The sequence below is a fragment of the Aquarana catesbeiana genome, linkage group LG10 (assembly GCF_042186555.1).
Source record: "Aquarana catesbeiana isolate 2022-GZ linkage group LG10, ASM4218655v1, whole genome shotgun sequence".
Classification (NCBI taxonomy): Eukaryota; Metazoa; Chordata; class Amphibia; order Anura; family Ranidae; genus Aquarana; species Aquarana catesbeiana.
In genome coordinates this window covers 156,667,288-156,685,122 of record NC_133333.1, presented here as the reverse complement: position 1 = coordinate 156,685,122, position 17,835 = coordinate 156,667,288, and positions in this window count along the sequence as shown.

Below are 17,835 nucleotides of genomic sequence, written 5' to 3'. Positions count from 1 at the left end.
CTCAGCATCAGCAGCAGTCTTTAAGGGATCAGTCCCAAGAAACACATGGACTTGTACGTGGCTGGGAGGAGGTGGCTGCGGACCATGTCGTCCTTAGTGACCCAGAGGACTCCGGACCGAATGCCTCAGCAAACCTACGCTGCATGGCCTCCCTGATCCTGCAAAGCCTGCGTAAGGATCCTCGTATTCGTGGTATCAAGGAGAAGGACCAATACTGGCTGGCAACCCTCCTTGATCCACGTTACAAGGGTAAGGTTGCGGACCTTATCTTGCCATCGCAGAGGGAGCAGAGGATGAAACATCTTCGGGAGGCCTTGCAGAAAGGTCTGTGCAACGCGTTCCCAGAGACTGGGAGGTTACAAACTCCTGTTTCTGGACAACATGTTGCTGAGGCTTCGGTCAGTCAAAGAAGGAGCGGTGGAGAAGGTGGCCGTCTGACCGATGCGTTCAGACAATTTTTTGGTCCGCAGCCCCAAGGTATGATCGGTTCCAGCAACCATCGCCAGCGTCTGTTTTACATGGTGCAGGAATACCTAGGGGCAAGATCAGACTTGGACACCTTTCCCACCGAAAATCCTCTGGGTTACTGGGTCTTGAGGATGGATCACTGGCCAGAGCTTGCACAGTATGCAATTGAGCTACTGGCCTGTCCTGCATCCAGCGTTCTTTCGGAACGCACATTCAGTGCTGCTGGAGGCGTGGTAACCGATCACAGGGTGCGTCTGTCCACTGACTCGGTCGATCGACTGACCTTCATAAAAATGAATGAGTCTTGGATCACCACCAGCTACCAAGCACCTGATGCTGATGTAACTGAATAATTTTTTTTGAAATCTCAGATCCCTTCAAAGACTGCCTATGCTGATGCTGAGTGACTATTCCTGAGTAATTATCCTCTTCCTCCTCAATCATCACGCTGATAGCTTGTAAGAGCATTTTTGGTTCCGGGCGCCACCACCAGTGCCTAAGGCACAATTTTTCAGCCCCTGTTTAACAGGGGCGTGTAATTACGATTTTTGATGTAATACTTTGCAGCAGGGCTCGTTCCTGCATTCCAACTAGAGTGTCTGTGAGGGGTTGCAGTGTTGTGGCACCAGCACCAGTGCCTAAGGCCCAATTTTTCAGCCCTTGTTTAACAGGGGCGTGTAATTACAATTTTTGATGCAATACTTTGCAGCAGGGCTCGTTCCTGCATTCCAACTAGAGTGTCTGTGAGGGGTTGCAGTGTTGTGGCACCAGCACCAGTGCCTAAGGCCTAATTTTTCAGCTCCTGTTCAACAGGGGCATGTAATTACAATTCTTGATCTAATATTTCACAGCAGAGCCCTGTGAGGGCTTACAGTGTTGTGGCCGCAGCAACACCTAAGGCCCAAATTTCTGCTGAGTATATAGGGCAGGACCCTACTTTCAAACAACTAACTTACAAACGACTCCTACTTGCAAACGGAAGGAGACAACAGGAAGTGAGAATAAATCTACCCCTAGGAAGGGAAATTCTCTCCTGTAAGAGTTAATATGGGAAAAACATTTCTCCTTTCCACTGATGCTTTCCAATCCATTGGGACAAAAAGTGAGGTGAAATCTTCTGAAGAGGAGGAAAGACAGCAAAACAAATGTCACAGGGGTGATAACCCTTCCCTATTTTTTCCAAAAAGCTTAAAAAAGATTTTTTGGCTGGAGCTAAACACGTTAAAAATGTACCCGTTCAAAATTACAAAGAGATTCTACTTAACAACAAACCTACAGCCTGTATACTGCTGTTCAGAGTATATAGGGCCTGGTGGCCCCACACCTTTCCTTATTTTAATTTGGGTGCGGGGTTCCCCTTAATATCCATACAAGACCCAAAGGGCCTGGTAATGGACTGGGGGGTACCCATGCCGTTTGTCTCACTGATTTTCATCCATATTGCCAGGACCCGACATTACATTAAACCCGCAAGCAGTTTTAAATGAGATTTTTTCCTTTAAAAATGACATTTGGTGCAGGGACTGTTCTAAACACGGGAAACACGCGTCACTTTACAGGCATCCTATAGACACCCCTCAGGTACGATATTTAAAGGAATATTTCACTTTTTTTTTTTTTACTTTAAGCATCATTAAAATCACTGCTCCCGAAAAAACGGCCGTTTTTAAAAGTTTTTTTTGCATTGATACATGTCCCCTGGGGTAGGACCCGGGTCCCCAAACCCTTTTTAGGACAATACCATGCAAATTAGCCTTTAAAATGAGCACTTTTGATTTTGAACGTTCGAGTCCCATAGACGTCAATGGGGTTCTAACGTTCGTGCGAACTTTCGGTCCGTTCGCAGGTTCTGGTGCGAACCGAACCGGGGGGTGTTCGGCTCATCCCTAGTTGACAGGTAACACTGTAAGGTTCGCCTCAGAATATCAGGCTACCTCAGAAATCTTCAACAAGTTCATTACTCATCATGACTTTCGTACACAGACTCATTTGGCGGTCTCTCTGGTTCAAATTCCAGTTGCGCTATAGGTTCACTAATTGGTATACAGAATACAGCTGCGGATGCTCTACAGTATCTCACAAAAGTGAGTACACCCCTCAAGTTTTTGTAAATATTTTATTATATCCTTTCATGTGACAACACTGAAGAAATGACACTTTGCTACAATGTAAAGTAGTGAGTGTACAGCTTGTATAAATCCCCTTCCCGCCGAGCGTACGCAGATGTGCGTACTCGGCTTTCCGGGGTTATACCGGGATGATGCCTGCAGCTGCAGGCATCATCCCAGTACTGTTTTTCAGAGTGGGCGATCAGCTTTCCTGGTATAACAACCGATACGGCTAAAAGTCGCTCGGCTGTTATACCGGAGGAGCAGGAGGGGACGTCCCCCCCTCCCGCTGCCTCCCGCCGCTCTGACCAATCGGCTGCCTAAGGCGGCTGGAGACGGGCTGGAACGAAGCCGTGGGCGGCGTCCATCCAGCCTCCTAATCGTAAACACGGAAGCAACGTCATGACGTCACTTCCTGTTTACTCGGCTGCCAATGGCGCCGGTTTTTTAAAAAATGCACAGAATTCAGAATCACCGTTTTCGGCAATCTGAATACTTTGAAGTGCAAAGGAGGGATCCGATCCCTCCATAAAGAGTACCTGTCACCACCTATTACTGTCACAAGGGATGTTTACATTCCTTGTGACAGCAATAAAAGTGATCAAAACTGTTTTTTTTTTTAACCACTTCAGCCCCGGAAGGATTTACCCCCTTCCTGACCAGAGCACTTTTTACAATTTGGCACTGCGTCGCTTTAACTGCTAATTGCGCGGTCATGCAATGCTGTACCCAAACGAAATTTGCGTCCTTTTCTTCCCACAAATAGAGCTTTATTTTGATGGTATTTGATCACCTCTGCCGCTTTTATTTTTTGCGCTATAAACGGAAAAAGACCGAAAATTTTGAAAAAAAATGATATTTTCTACTTTTTGTTATAAAAAAAATCCATTAAAATCAATTTTAGTCATACATTTAGGCCAAAATGTATTCGGCCACATGTCTTTGGTAAAAAAAATGTCAATAAGCGTATATTTATTGGTTTGCGCAAAAGTTATAGCGCCTACAAACTAGGGTACATTTTCTGGAATTTACACAGCTTTTAGTTTATGACTGTCTATGTCATTTCATGAGGTGCTAAAATGGCAGGGCAGTACAAAACCCCCCCAAATGACCCCATTTTGGAAAGTAGACACCCCAAGGAAATTGCTGAGAGGCATGTTGAACCCATTGAATATTTTTTTTTTTTGTCCCAAGTGATTGAATAATGACAAAAAAAAAAAAAAATTACAAAAAGTTGTCACTAAATGATATATTGCTCACACAGGCCATGGGCATATGTGGAATTGCACCCCAAAATACATTCAGCTGCTTCTCCTGAGTACGGGGATACCAAATGTGTGGGACTTTTTGGGAGCCCAGCCGCGTACGGGGCCCCGAAAACCAAGCACCGCCTTCAGGATTTCAAAGGGCATACATTTTTGATTTTACTCCTCACTACCTATCACAGTTTTGAAGGCCATAAAATGCCAGGATGGCACAAACCCCCCCCAAATGACCCCATTTTGGAAAGTAGACACCCCAAGCTATTTGCTGAGAGGCATGTTAAGTCCATGGAATATTTTATATTTGGACACAAGTTGCGGGAAAGTGACAATTTTTTTTTTTTTTTCACAAAGTTGTCACTAAATGATATATTGCTCAAACATGCCATGGGCATATGTGGAATTACACCCCAAAATACATTCTGCTGCTTCTCCTGAGTACGGGGATATCACATGTGTGGGACTTTTTGGGAGCCTAGCCGCGTACGGGGCCCCGAAAACCAAGCACCGCCTTCAGGATTTCAAAGGGCATACATTTTTGATTTTACTCCCCACTACCTATCACAGTTTTGAAGGCCATAAAATGCCAAGATGGCACAAACCCCCCCCAAATGACCCCATTTTGGAAAGTAGACACCCCAAGCTATTTGCTGAGAGGCATGTTGAGTCCATGGAATATTTTATATTTGGACACAAGTTGCAGGAAAGTGACAATTTTTTTTTTTTTTTGCACAAAGTTGTCACTAAATGATATACTGCTCAAACATGCCATGGGCATATGTGGAATTACACCCCAAAATACATTCTGCTGCTTCTCCTGAGTACGGGGATACCACATGTGTGGGACTTTTTGGGAGCCTAGCCGCGTACGGGGCCCCAAAAACCAAGCACCGCCTTCAGGATTTCTAAGGGCATAAATTTTTGATTTTACTCCTCACTACCTATCACAGTTTTGAAGGCCATAAAATGCCAAGATGGCACAAACCCCCCCCAAATGACCCCATTTTGGAAAGTAGACACCCCAAGCTATTTGCTGAGAGGCATGTTGAGTCCATGGAATATTTAATTTTTGACACAAGTTGCGGAAAAGTGACAATTTTTTTTTTTTTTTGCACAAAGTTGTCACTAAATGATATATTGCTCACACAGGCTATGGGCTTATGTGGAATTGCACCCCAAAATACATTCTGCTGATTCTCCTGAGTATGGGGATACCACATGTGTGGGACTTTTTGGGAGCCTAGCCGCGTACGGGGCCCCGAAAACCCAGCACCGCCTTCAGGATTTCTAAGGGCGTAAAGTTGTGATTTCACTCCTCACTACCTATCACATTTTTGAAGGCCATAAAATGCCCAGATGGCACAAAACCCCCCCAAATGACCCCATTTTGGAAAGAAGACACCCCAAGCTATTTGCTGAGAGGCATGATGAGTACATGGAATATTTTATATTTTGACACAAGTTGCGGGAAAGTGACAATTTTTTTTTTTTTTTTTTTTTTTTTTTGCACAAAGTTGTCACTAAATGATATATTGCTCAAACATGCCATGGGCATATGTGGAATTACACCCCAAAATACATTCTGCTGCTTCTCCTGAGTATGGGGATACCACATGAGTGGCACTTTTTGGGAGCCTAGCTTCATACGGGGCCCTGAAATCCAATCACCGCCTTCAGGATTTCTAAGAGCGTTAATTTTTGATTTCACTCCTTACTACCCATCACAGTTTTGAAGGCCATAAAATGCCAAGATAGCACAAAACCGCCCCAAAATGACCCCATTTTGGAAAGTAGACACCCCAAGCTATTTGCTGAGAGGCATGGTGAGTATTTTGCAGCTCTCATTTGTTTTTGAAAATGAAGAAAGACAAGAAAAACGTATTTTTTTTTTTCTTTTTTCAATTTTCAAAAGTTTGTGACAAAAAGTGAGGTCTGCAAAATACTCACTATACCTCTCAGCAAATAGCTTTGGGTGTCTATTTTCCAAAATGGGGTCATTTGGGGGGGGTTTGTGCCATCTGGGCATTACATGGCCTCCGAAACTGTGATAGGCAGTGAAGAGTGAAATCAAAAATTTACGCCCTTAGAAAGCCTGAAGGCGGTGCTTGGTTTTCGGGGTCCCCTATGCGGATAGGCTCCCAAAAAGTCTCACACATGTGGTATCCCCGTACTCAGGAGAGGCAACAGAATGTATTTTGGGGTGTAATTTCACATATTCCCATGGCATGTTTGAGCAATATATCATTTAGTGACAACTTTGTGCAAAAAAAAAAAAAAAAAATAATAATTTGTCTTTTTCCCGCAACTTGTGTCACAATATAAAATATTCCATGGACTCGACATGCCTCTCAGCAAATAGCTTGGGGTGTCTACTTTCCAAAATGGGGTCATTTGGGGGGGTTTTGAACTGTCCTGGCATTTTATGCAGAACATTTAGAAGCTTATGTCACACATCACCCACTCTTCTAACCACTGGAAGACAAAGCCCTTTCTGACACTTTTTGTTTACATGAAAAAATTATTTTTTTTTGCAAGAAAATTACTTTGAACCCCCAAACATTATATATTTTTTTAAAGCAAATGCCCTACAGATTAAAATGGTGGGTGTTTCATTTTTTTTTTTCACACAATATTTCCGCAGCGATTTTTCAAACGCATTTTTTGGGGAAAAAACACACTTTTTTAAATTTTAATGCACTAAAACACACTATATTGCCCAAATGTTTGATGAAATAAAAAAGATGATCTTAGGCCGAGTACATGGATACCAAACATGACATGTTTTAAAATTGCGCACAAACGTGCAGTGGCGACAAACTAAATACATTTTTAAAAGCCTTTAAAAGCCTTTACAGGTTACCACTTTAGATTTACAGAGGAGGTCTACTGCTAAAATTACTGCCCTCGATCTGACCTTCGCGGTGATACCTCACATGCATGGTGCAATTGCTGTTTACATTTGACGCCAGACCAACGCTTGCGTTCGCCTTTGCGCGAGAGCAGGGGGGGACAGGGGTGCTTTTTTTTTTTTTTTTTTTTTTTTTAATTAATTTTTTGATTTTTTATCTTATTTTTAAACTGTTCCTTTCATTTTTATTTTTTTTAAATCATTTTTATTGTTATCTCAGGGAATGTAAATATCCCCTATGATAGCAATAGGTAGTGACAGGTACTCTTTTTTGAAAAAATTGGGGTCTATTAGACCCTAGATCTCTCCTCTGCCCTCAAAGCATCTGACCACACCAAGATCGGTGTGATAAAATGCTTTCCCAATTTCCCAATGGCGCTGTTTACATCTGGCGAAATCTAAGTCATGAAATGCTCGTAGCTTCCGGATTCTTAGGCCATAGAGATGTTTGGAGCCATTCTGGTCTCTGATCAGCTCTATGGTCAGCTGGCCGAATCACTGGCTGCATTCTCAGGTTCCCTGTTGGGACAGGAGAGCCAGAGAAAAACATGGAAGACGGTGGGGGGGGGGCATTTCCTCCCACTGCTTGTAAAAGCAGTCTAGAGGCTAATTAGCCGCTAGGATTGCTTTTACATGAAAGCCGACCACTGGCTGAAAAGAATGATACCAAGATGATACCTAAACCTGCAGGCATCATTCTGGTATAACCACTCAAAGTCCAGCAACATACCAGTACGTTGCTGGTCCTTGTTGGGCATATATTGTAAACTTTTTTTTCATGCAGCCTGTGGGCTGAACGAAAAAAAGATATTGATCGGTGGGTATGCCCACCATTAGAATACCTCCCTTCATCCACCCACTTCTAATGATGGGCATACATGCACCATTTATATATGCCGAAGCATGAGGGCATCCTCCCGCAAAAGGCAGGAGCAAATTGCTCCTCCACCCACTGCCCCCACGCTTCGGCATATATGCTGAAGTATGTAACTGTGGTGGTGAAATCACCTCCGACAGCGCTGGAGTCACGGCTTTATGTATCGTGGGAGCAAACGCTGTTGCTGTCAAGATAAATAAATCCGCGCTGCAACTGAATGGCGTACCTGCTAAGCAAATGATGGTTAACAAAAAACAAAGTAACATTACAGTATAACAGTAATACTTACCATACCTGCAAAGCAAATACAAAAAAAAAACCATAGTAAAAAATAAAACATTTAACGCAACCTGTGCCTACCTAAAATATATATATGCCGAAGCATGGGGGCATCCTCCCGCAAAAGGCAGGAGCAAATCGCTCCTCCACCCACTTCTGCCCCCACGCTTCGGCATATATGCTGAAGTATGTAACTGTGGTGGTGAAATCACCTCCGACAGCGCTGGAGTCACGGCTTTATGTATCGTGGGAGCAAACGCTGTTGCTGTCAAGATAAATAAATCCGCGCTGCAACTGAATGGCGTACCTGCTAAGCAAATGATGGTTAACAAAAAACAAAGTAACATTAGAGTATAACAGTAATACTTACCATACCTGCAAAGCAAATACAAAAAAAAACCATAGTAAAAAATAAAACATTTAACGCAACCTGTGCCTACCTAAAATATATATATGCCGAAGCATGGGGGCATCCTCCCGCAAAAGGCAGGAGCAAATCGCTCCTCCACCCACTTCTGCCCCCACGCTTCGGCATATATGCTGAAGTATGTAACTGTGGTGGTGAAATCACCTCCGACAGCGCTGGAGTCACGGCTTTATGTATCGTGGGAGCAAACGCTGTTGCTGTCAAGATAAATAAATCCGCGCTGCAGCTGAATGGCGTACCTGAAAACACAAAGGTGGTTAACAATAAAAAAAACAAAGTATAAAAAAATTACATACCTGAAAAGCAAACATGATAAAACATAACAATAAAACAATGCAGAATAGAATACAGTAAAAAAGAGCAGAACAATAGAGAGAAAATAGAGAGAGAGAGAACAATAAAACGACAACTATTTTTGGTTTTTTTATTTTATATTTTTTTTGTGTATTTTTTTTTTTTTTACTTTTTTTTTTTTTTTTACTTTTTTTTTTTTTATAACTGTAACTTTTAAAACTGTAACGGTTCCAGGTTTGGGTCTCTCAAAATGCGATGGCATCTTGGGAGACCCTGTGGAAGTGTGTCCTAGTCTGTGCAGTGCTGTACCCTACGCTAATACTCAACTAGTGTATGGTAGCGTTCAAAACATTCACCAATGCAAAGACCAGGATTGCCAGGACAGGAGGGACAATAATACCGGGTGTCACGCCTAAATCCGCGCTTTCTGCAGACACGACATTTTCTTTGGGGGGCTCGTTGGGTAGGGGTACTCTCGAGGACATAAGGAAAATGCCTCTCATGCAGCCGGCCTACTGCATTTGGATTGGGAAGGTGAGGTGGAGCACCGTCTGGAAACAGAAGGGCTCTGACGATCTCTTCCTGGAATTTAAGGAAGGATCCAGTCTGTCCTGAAGCTCTGTATAGCACATGAGCGTTCAGCAAAGCCAATTGAAATAAATAAACAGACACTTTTTTGTACCAGCGTCTGGCCTTACGGGCAATTAGGTACGGCGCCAACAACTGGTCGTTGAGGTCCACCCCTCCCATATTAAGGTTGTATTCGTGGACACAGAGGGGTTTCTCCACAACACCAGTCGCCGTAGTAATTTGGGTCGTCGTGTCTGCATGAAGGGAGGTGAGAACGAAAACATTCTTCTTATCCCTCCACTTCATAGCGAGCAAATTATTATACTTCAAGCAGGCTCTCTCCCCCAGCCTAAGACGGGACTCTACAAGCCGCTGGGGAAAGCCCCGGCGATTAGGTCGCACGGTGCCACATGCTCCAATCTGCTGATCAAACAAGTGACTAAAAAGTGGCACGCTCGTATAATAATTGTCCACGTACAAGTGGTACCCCTTTCCGAATAAGGGTGACACCAAGTCCCACACTATCTTGCCAGCGCTTCCTATGTAGTCAGGGCAGTTGATCGGCTCTACGTGACTATCTTTGCCCTCGTAAACCATAAATCTACATGTATAGCCTGTGGCCCTGTCACAGAGCTTATACATCTTGACCCCGTATCTGGCACGCTTGCTGGGAAGGTACTGTTTGAAGGACAAGCGGCCAGAAAACTTAATCAGGGACTCATCAACGCAGACAACTTGATGGGGGGTAAACAAGTCTGCAAAACGTTGGTTGAAGTGGTTTACGAGGGGCCGAATTTTGTAGAGCCGATCGTATGCAGGGTCTCCACGAGGACGACAGAGTTCATTGTCGTTGAAGTGCATGAACCGCAAAATCTGCTCGTATCGTGCCCTGGTCATGGAGGCAGAGAACACGGGCATATGGTGAATTGGGTCAGTGGACCAATATGACCGCAACTCACTCTTTTTGGTTATGCCCATGTTGAGGGAAAGGCCCAGAAAGATCTTAAATTCGGAGACCGTAATTGGTCTCCAATCTCTGGCAAGGGAGGACTGGGGATTAGCGGCGATGTGTTGACCAGCGTACAAATTGCTTTGGTCCACAATAGATCTATAGAGATCTTCGGTGAAAAACAGTGAATAAAAATCCAGTGGCATAAAGTCAACTGTTTCCACCTGAATTCCGGGTTGGCCAGTGAAAGGGGGAAGTACGGGTGCTGCAGAAGTGGTGGGTACCCAATTCGGATTGGCGAATGCAGCAGGAAGGGCACTATGGGCACGACGGGCCTGTCTTTGTCTTATTGGTGGCAGCGGGACACTAGTTGTGCTTGCCACCTCGCCAGCTTGAACTGCACTTATGGGACTCGCCACGTCACCACGTGATACTGCAGTGCTGGATGTACGACCAGGGTGTACTAGGCCGCTGGTGCTTGCCAGTTCACCAGAAGGAGTAGCGGCACTAGTACCTCTCTGCTCCCTACGAGAGCCCTGCGGTTCTTGCACTTCAAGGACAGAAGAAGAAGATCGGGGTCTGGTACGCCTGACCCTAGCAGGGACCACAACTCCGTCGTCAGAGCTATCTGTCATGGAGCCGCTGTCCTCTACAGGTTCGTATTCTGAGCCTGAACTTGACAGATGAGTGACTTCCTCTTCACTATCTGTCATACTCAGAAACGTGTAGGCCTCTTCACTAGTGTACCTTCGATTTGCCATTTTGGCCTCTAAATTTAGGGGTACACTAGTGAGACTCACAGGCAAAAAAGCTCCTGACTGTCAGCGACTGATTCAAACCGCTACCAAAAAACTGTTAGCGATCGCAGGGATCAGGCCTGACTCTGCGAACGCTACAGTTATGTGTGCTTAGTGTTTTGTGACAGTTATCGATCGATACTGCACTTGGGTGGGCTGGGCTGGGCTGGGCCGAGGAGCAAAACGCAGGTGCTAGCAGGTATCTGGGCTGATCCCGCTAACACTGCGTTTTTTTGGGGGACCCTAAACTGCTGGGGAGTATAGATCTGATCGGATCAGATATCGATCCGTTCAGATACTATAGCACTAAGGGAGGTGTATGCTGCGTGCGTGGGTTTTAGCGGTACTGGCGCTAACCTGACGCTGCCTGGGGCGACGCAGACCTTATCTGACCCTAAAAACTTAACTTCTATCACCGCCGGGCAATTAGGGGGTTAAACCTTTATAGGGTAATAAACGGCGGGTGCCCTAAAACTATAATAAACTATAATAAACTACAAAAAACAAACCAACTAACCAGCGTCACCTGTAACAATTATATGGTGATCGCTGGTGAAAGGGTTAACTAGGGGGCAATCAAGGGGTTAAAACCTTTAGAAGGTAGTATATGGGGGTCCCTGTCGCTATAAAACACTGACAGCGAACCTATATACTTACCTCCCTAACTAGCGTCACCTGTGTCACTAATACAGCGATCAGAAAAACGATCGCTTAGTGACACTGGCGACGGGGGGTGATCACGGGGTTAAAACTTTATTAGGGGGGTTAGGGGGGTACCCTGGACCTAAAGGGGGGTACCCTAGACCTAAAGGGGGCTAACCTAACTGCCCTAACACTTGTAACTGACACAAACTGACACCAATGCAATAAATCAGAAAAAAAAAAAACCTGCTATTGGTGTCAGAGTGACAGGGGGTACAGGGGGGTGATCAGGGGGTGATCGGGGGGTGACAGGGGGGTGACAAGTGTGCCTGCGTGTTCTACTGTATGTGTAGTGTTGGTGCACTTACTTGGATGTCTTCTCTCCTCGGCGCCGGACGAAAAGACCGACTCGAGGAGAGATTACATCACTTCCTCTGCTTCTGTTTACATTCACAGAAGCCGAGGAAGCTTGTCATTGGCCAGGAGCGATCGCGAGGGGGGGGCCACGAATGAGTGGCCTCCCCCTCACCTTTGATCGACCCTGACCTCGATCCGACCGCCGCTGGCACCGGGGGGGGGTCCGATCGGACCCCCCACCCGCGGGCAGGCAAGGACGTACCTGTACGTCCTTTTGCCTGCCCGTGCCGCTCTGTCGACGTATATAGTCGTGCGGCGGTCGGTAACTGGTTAAACACAATTTATAAATATAAAAATAAATAAAATAAATAAGAATTTTTTTTTTTTTAAAGCATCCCCGTCCCTGCATACGGAAGTCACGCCCGCATATGTAAACGGTGTTCAAATCACACATGTGAGGTATCGCCGCGATCGTCAAAGCGGGAGCAATAATTCTAGCACTGGACCTCCTCTGTAACTCTAACCTGGTAACCGTAAAAAAAAAATTTAAAGTGTTGCCTATGGAAATTCTTAGGTACTGTAGTTTGTCGCCATTCCATGAGTGCGTGCAATTATAAAGCGTGACATGTTTGGTATTTATTTACTCGGCGTAACATCATCTTTCACATTATACAAAAAAATTGGGGTAACTTTACTGTTTGGTTTTTTAAAATTCATGAAAGTGTCCCTTTTCCCAAAAATTTGCGTTTAAAACACCGCTGCACAAATACCGTGTGACATATAATATTACAAGAATCGACATTTTATTCTCTAGATTCTCTGCTAAAAAAATATATATAATGTTTGGGGGTTCTAAGTAATTTTCTAGCAAAGAATACGGATTTTAACTTGTAAACACCAAATTTCAAAAATAGGCTTAGTCATGAAAGGGTTAACAGTGTAAATTTGCTGTACGCTCAAAATAACTCAACACACAGCCATTAATGCTTAAACCGCTGGCAACAAAAGTGAGTACACCCCTAAGTGAAAATCTCCAAATTGGTCCAAAACTGTCAATATTTTGTGTGGCCACCATTATTTTCCAGCACTGCCTTAATTCTCTTGGGTATGGAATTCACCAGAGCTTCACAGGTTTCCACTGGAGTCCTCTTCCACTCCTCCATGATGACATCAGGGAGCTGCTGGATGTTAGAGACCTTGTGCTCCTCCACCTTCTATTTGAGGATGCCCCACAGATGCTCAATAGGGTTTAGGTCTGGAGACATCCTTTGCCAGTCCATCACCTTTACCCTCAGCTTCTTTAGCAAGGCAGTGGTCATCTTGGAGGTGTGTTTGGGGTTGTTATCATGTTGAAATACTGCCCTGTGAAATACTGCACAGTCTGCAAATGGAGGGGATCATGCTCTGCTTCAGTATGTCACAGTACATGTTGGCATTCATGGTTAGAAAATGGGGTAGACCTCTGAAAGCTTGTACGGAAAATCTAGCTGTTACATAATGGTTTCTTGCCTAGGAAAAAGATGTCATACATCCCAGGTGTCTCCAGGAGGGGAGGAGGGGTTTCCTTAGCTAAGCACACTCTCCTGCATGCATGCTTGGGCTAAGGGCAGATGGATTCCAGGAAGTAAATGCTACTACATAAATATCACATATAGTATCCAACTGTGTTGTCTTACTGATGGTAATCATAGATATTAGGTAATCATAGTTTTTATTCCAACTACACTCACACAGTCAGCCATTGACTGGGATGCCTACAGTGGAAACGTCAATCTTAGGTGACAATCTATTGTTCTTATCAACCATATTGACAATACACATTACATTTTTAATGTACAATCCCATTTAGATCTACTAACAACTTTGCAGTGCAAGGTCCTGACTAATTGGATGGAATTGTAAGTATTGTTTAGGTAGGTTATCATATTGTAATATGATAGTACAGTAGTTTTGATAAACTTATACAAAATTATACAGAGATTGTGCAATCAAATTGTAATGAGTATGTCATGCTAAAGAAAGTTTCCAGGGGTTTCTGCAATACACCTAAAGCAGAACTTCACCCCAAAGGGGAAGTTCATCTCTTCCTCCTCCTCCCCCTTCTCCTTCACATTTGTCACTTTTTTTTTCTGGCTCCCCCCTCCTTCCCTCGCAGCCTTCTGGGACACATCACAGGTCCCAGAAGACTGCGGGACCATTAACAAAGCGCAGTGCGGCTCTTGCATGTGCAGTGAGAAGCCAGCTGTAAAGCTGCAAGGTTGCTGGTTTAGGTTAGCGGCACCTCAACCCAAAGCCGATCGAAGAATCGGCTTGGGTGAGGACAGCGTGGATCCCTGTACAGGTAAGTGTCCTATTATTAAAAGTCAGCAGCTAGAGTTCTTTATTTTTTTTGGGGGGGGGGGGGCGGACTGAAGCTCCTCTTCAAGCAACCATACATGGATCGAAAATTTGCCCTGTTCAACAGGGATTTTGATCCATGTGTGGCCACTGTGGTTGAACAGAAGTTGATCTACCAATCGACTTCTGTTTAACCACCCTGTAGGTACAGTATCTCACAGAAGTAAGTAAGTACACCCCTCACATTTTTGTAAATATTTTATTATATCTTTTCATGTGACAACACTGAAGAAATTACACTTTGCTACAATGTAAAGTAATGAGTGTACAGCTTGTATAACAGTGTAAATTTGCTGTCCCCTCAAAATAACTCAACACACAGCCACTAATGTCTAAAGTGTAATTTCTTCAGTGTTGTCACATGAAAAGATATAATAAAATATTTACAAAAATGTGAGGGGTGTACTCACTTTTGTGAGATACTGTATATTCTCACTTGATCAGCTTCGCCGGCAATAGGCTGCAGTGATGATCTTTGTATTCTGATGTCAGTGGGAGTCTCCTCATTGTCAGCATAAAATGACACAACGGGGAGGATTCCCATCTTTGAATGTGTGGATGGACAGCTTTTGAACCACCGGTACTTACTAGTAGACTAATTTGTCTAATTAATGGATTACATCTGACCACCCTCTTCTGGATTCGGTAAAGTGGACATGTCTTCTGGGGCCTCCTCACTCACTTTTTATATAAACTATTTAGTGCCTGCCGGATGACCTTCCTAGTGCTAATGGTCCAGTGGTGCAATGAACCACTGCAATATTAGATAGAAATAATTTGCCAATCAACTAAAACGGTACAACCTGACAGATCTCCATTATGCCAAGATTGTGAGAAGTGACTTTATTCTCTATACATGCTGAGACTGTCTCACGACTGCACCAAAACATGCTGATCATGTGGCAGCTCTGAACTTCACTTTACACCGGTTTTCCCATGTATTATACAATCAATCACTATATTCATCCTACTTGTAAAGCAGGCTTTAGTGGAAAATGACCAAAGAAACTAAGGGACGCCTGGACCCACTGGACCCATGTTCCAGAATGCTTAATTGGAATTCATGTAAAAGTCAATGAACTAGCGATTGTGGCACTGCAATTACAAAAATGTCTGCTGAGAATAGAGATGAGACATAGCAGTTGAAATGTTTTAGTAACTAGTTTGGCTTAAAGTGGATCTTCACTGCATCTGAGCACCACAAACCAAAAAAACTACTTAATTAATTTTAATATTAAAATACATTTTATATTAAAAGCAAACTCCCCCATCCATGTCTCCATGTTTTATTTTGTTAATAAATCACTTTGAAAAACAACCCCCTAGCATTTCTGGCCATGGTCATCTTTTGGAAGGGCAAATGATTAATTTAGCCTTTTCCTGTCTTTTTTGTATCTTTTCCTGTCTTTTTTGTATATGTGTATGTGTTTATAATAAGAAAAATGTAAAATAAAATCTGATAAAAAAAATGATTCATGTAGCATTTATTTGCTGGAATCCATCTGCCCTTAGCCCAAGCATGCATGCAGAAGAGTGTGCTTAGCTAAGAAAACCCCTCCTCCTCTCCTGTAGACACCTGGGATGTATAACATATTTTGCCTAGGCAATAAACCAGGACGTAACTGAATAAATGTTAAAAGAAATGTTAAAAAATGTTAAAAAAAATTCTAAAAATCTATTTACTAAGATAGGACCCGTTCCACATATTGCTTTTACTTTCTATATTCTGCCTGTGATCACATTTTATGCAGTCATCTGTAATAGATGTTTGTATATTTTTATCAAGATTAAACATCTTTAATTTTATGACCTGCACCATATGGAGCCTTTCTTCTTCTTTTACATCATGGTTCCAATGCGATAATGTACCATTTTGTCGCTGGTTTCTGGTACTTATATTTGAGATCCAACGAACATCTACTTTGAGGATCCCTTCGCGCTCCGGATATCTGGTTGTGCCACACCCAGATTCACTCCTGTTGATTGATCGAACATCTGCATTCAGAGCGATTCCTCTACAGGTTCTATCACATCAGAGTTGGTTCCTCCATCTGGCCCTCGGCCAATCCAAGTCTGATTGACCCACTGTCATATGACAGGTGGGTCCACCTTGTCTGGTAAGAAGTATTTATCTACAATTTTTCATCAGACGAATGCCTATCCCGTTTTGAATGTGCTTTACAGCTACTTCTTTGTTTGCACTATTCCATTATTTGCCATTGAGGAACTAACAACAGCCTTCTCATCGGACATATGCCCTATGAAGTTTTCTCACACTTCTTCACTCAGTGACTGGACTCTTTTATGTCATAGTTATTATACATTATTGTTTTGTTCATCGATTCGTGTTCATAGCACTTCTTATCACTACTTTTTTTCACACACCTACACGTGTCTTTATTAGCGCTACACTTTTGTATATTTTATTTACTAATGCTAGCAGCATGAGGATTACAAATAATTCATGTTGATTGGGAGAGTGAAGTTCCACTTTTGGGCAGACAATTATTTTCAAATAGTGTTATCAATACAGTCCCCTTTTAGAGTCAAGGGTAAGGAGATCACCAATCAAGGCAAAAAAGTGTAAACCAATTTTACAAATATTGCTCATTGGCTTCAGATTATGTTGATAAAGAATTGTTGATAAAGCTTGCTTTGAATGTTATCCAAATTTATAGGAAATTGTCCAAAATATGGCCCACCAAATTGAATTATATGAATTATAGAGTGCAAAATCTGGTGCAGCTCTGCATAGAAACTGATCGGCTTCCAGTTTTTTTTTTGTCAAAGCTTAATTGAACAAGCTGAAGTTAGAAGCTGATTGGCCACAATGCACAGCTGCACCAGATTTTGCACTCTCCAATTTTAGTAAATCACCCCCATACTGTAACTGCTGTTCAGCAAAGACCTTCGTGCCCATTGTATGGATATTTAAACAGATTATTGGTAAAGCTTATAATCAGAGGCCTGCGATACAATGTTTCATTATTAGATTACTACTTTTTCAAGAAACAGTATGCATGGTTTGTTACCTGGGGCTAAACTGAGTAATTCATGTCATCCGTCACCCTCCCAAATAAATCATAGTTGTTGTATGTGAGCTGGTAGCGGATGACGAAATGGCCCAAGCTATACATTTAAAGGTCTTTGCTGAATAATAAATGTGGAGCCTACCCTCCCGGAGATGGATTTTATTTCTGAACACTTGCTCGCCATCCCCATCTTTTTCCATGCGCTTAGTGGTTCAGATCTCCCAGCTGCTTTCAGATTGTGAATGGCTAATAACCTAAACTCATTTCTGAGGTCTTCACCCCTCCCCCAAACGCCATTCGCTTTCACTGTACTGTCTGCTGTGTGACTATCTGACTACAGCTGGTGCCTCCCCAGCAGGCTGCAGGGACTGAGTGTGCATGTGGGTGGAGGTGGGGAGTGGAGCACAGGAGAGCCAGTCAAGGGAAGGGTTAAACTAATTGTAGCTGTCACTGAATCCCCGGATGCTG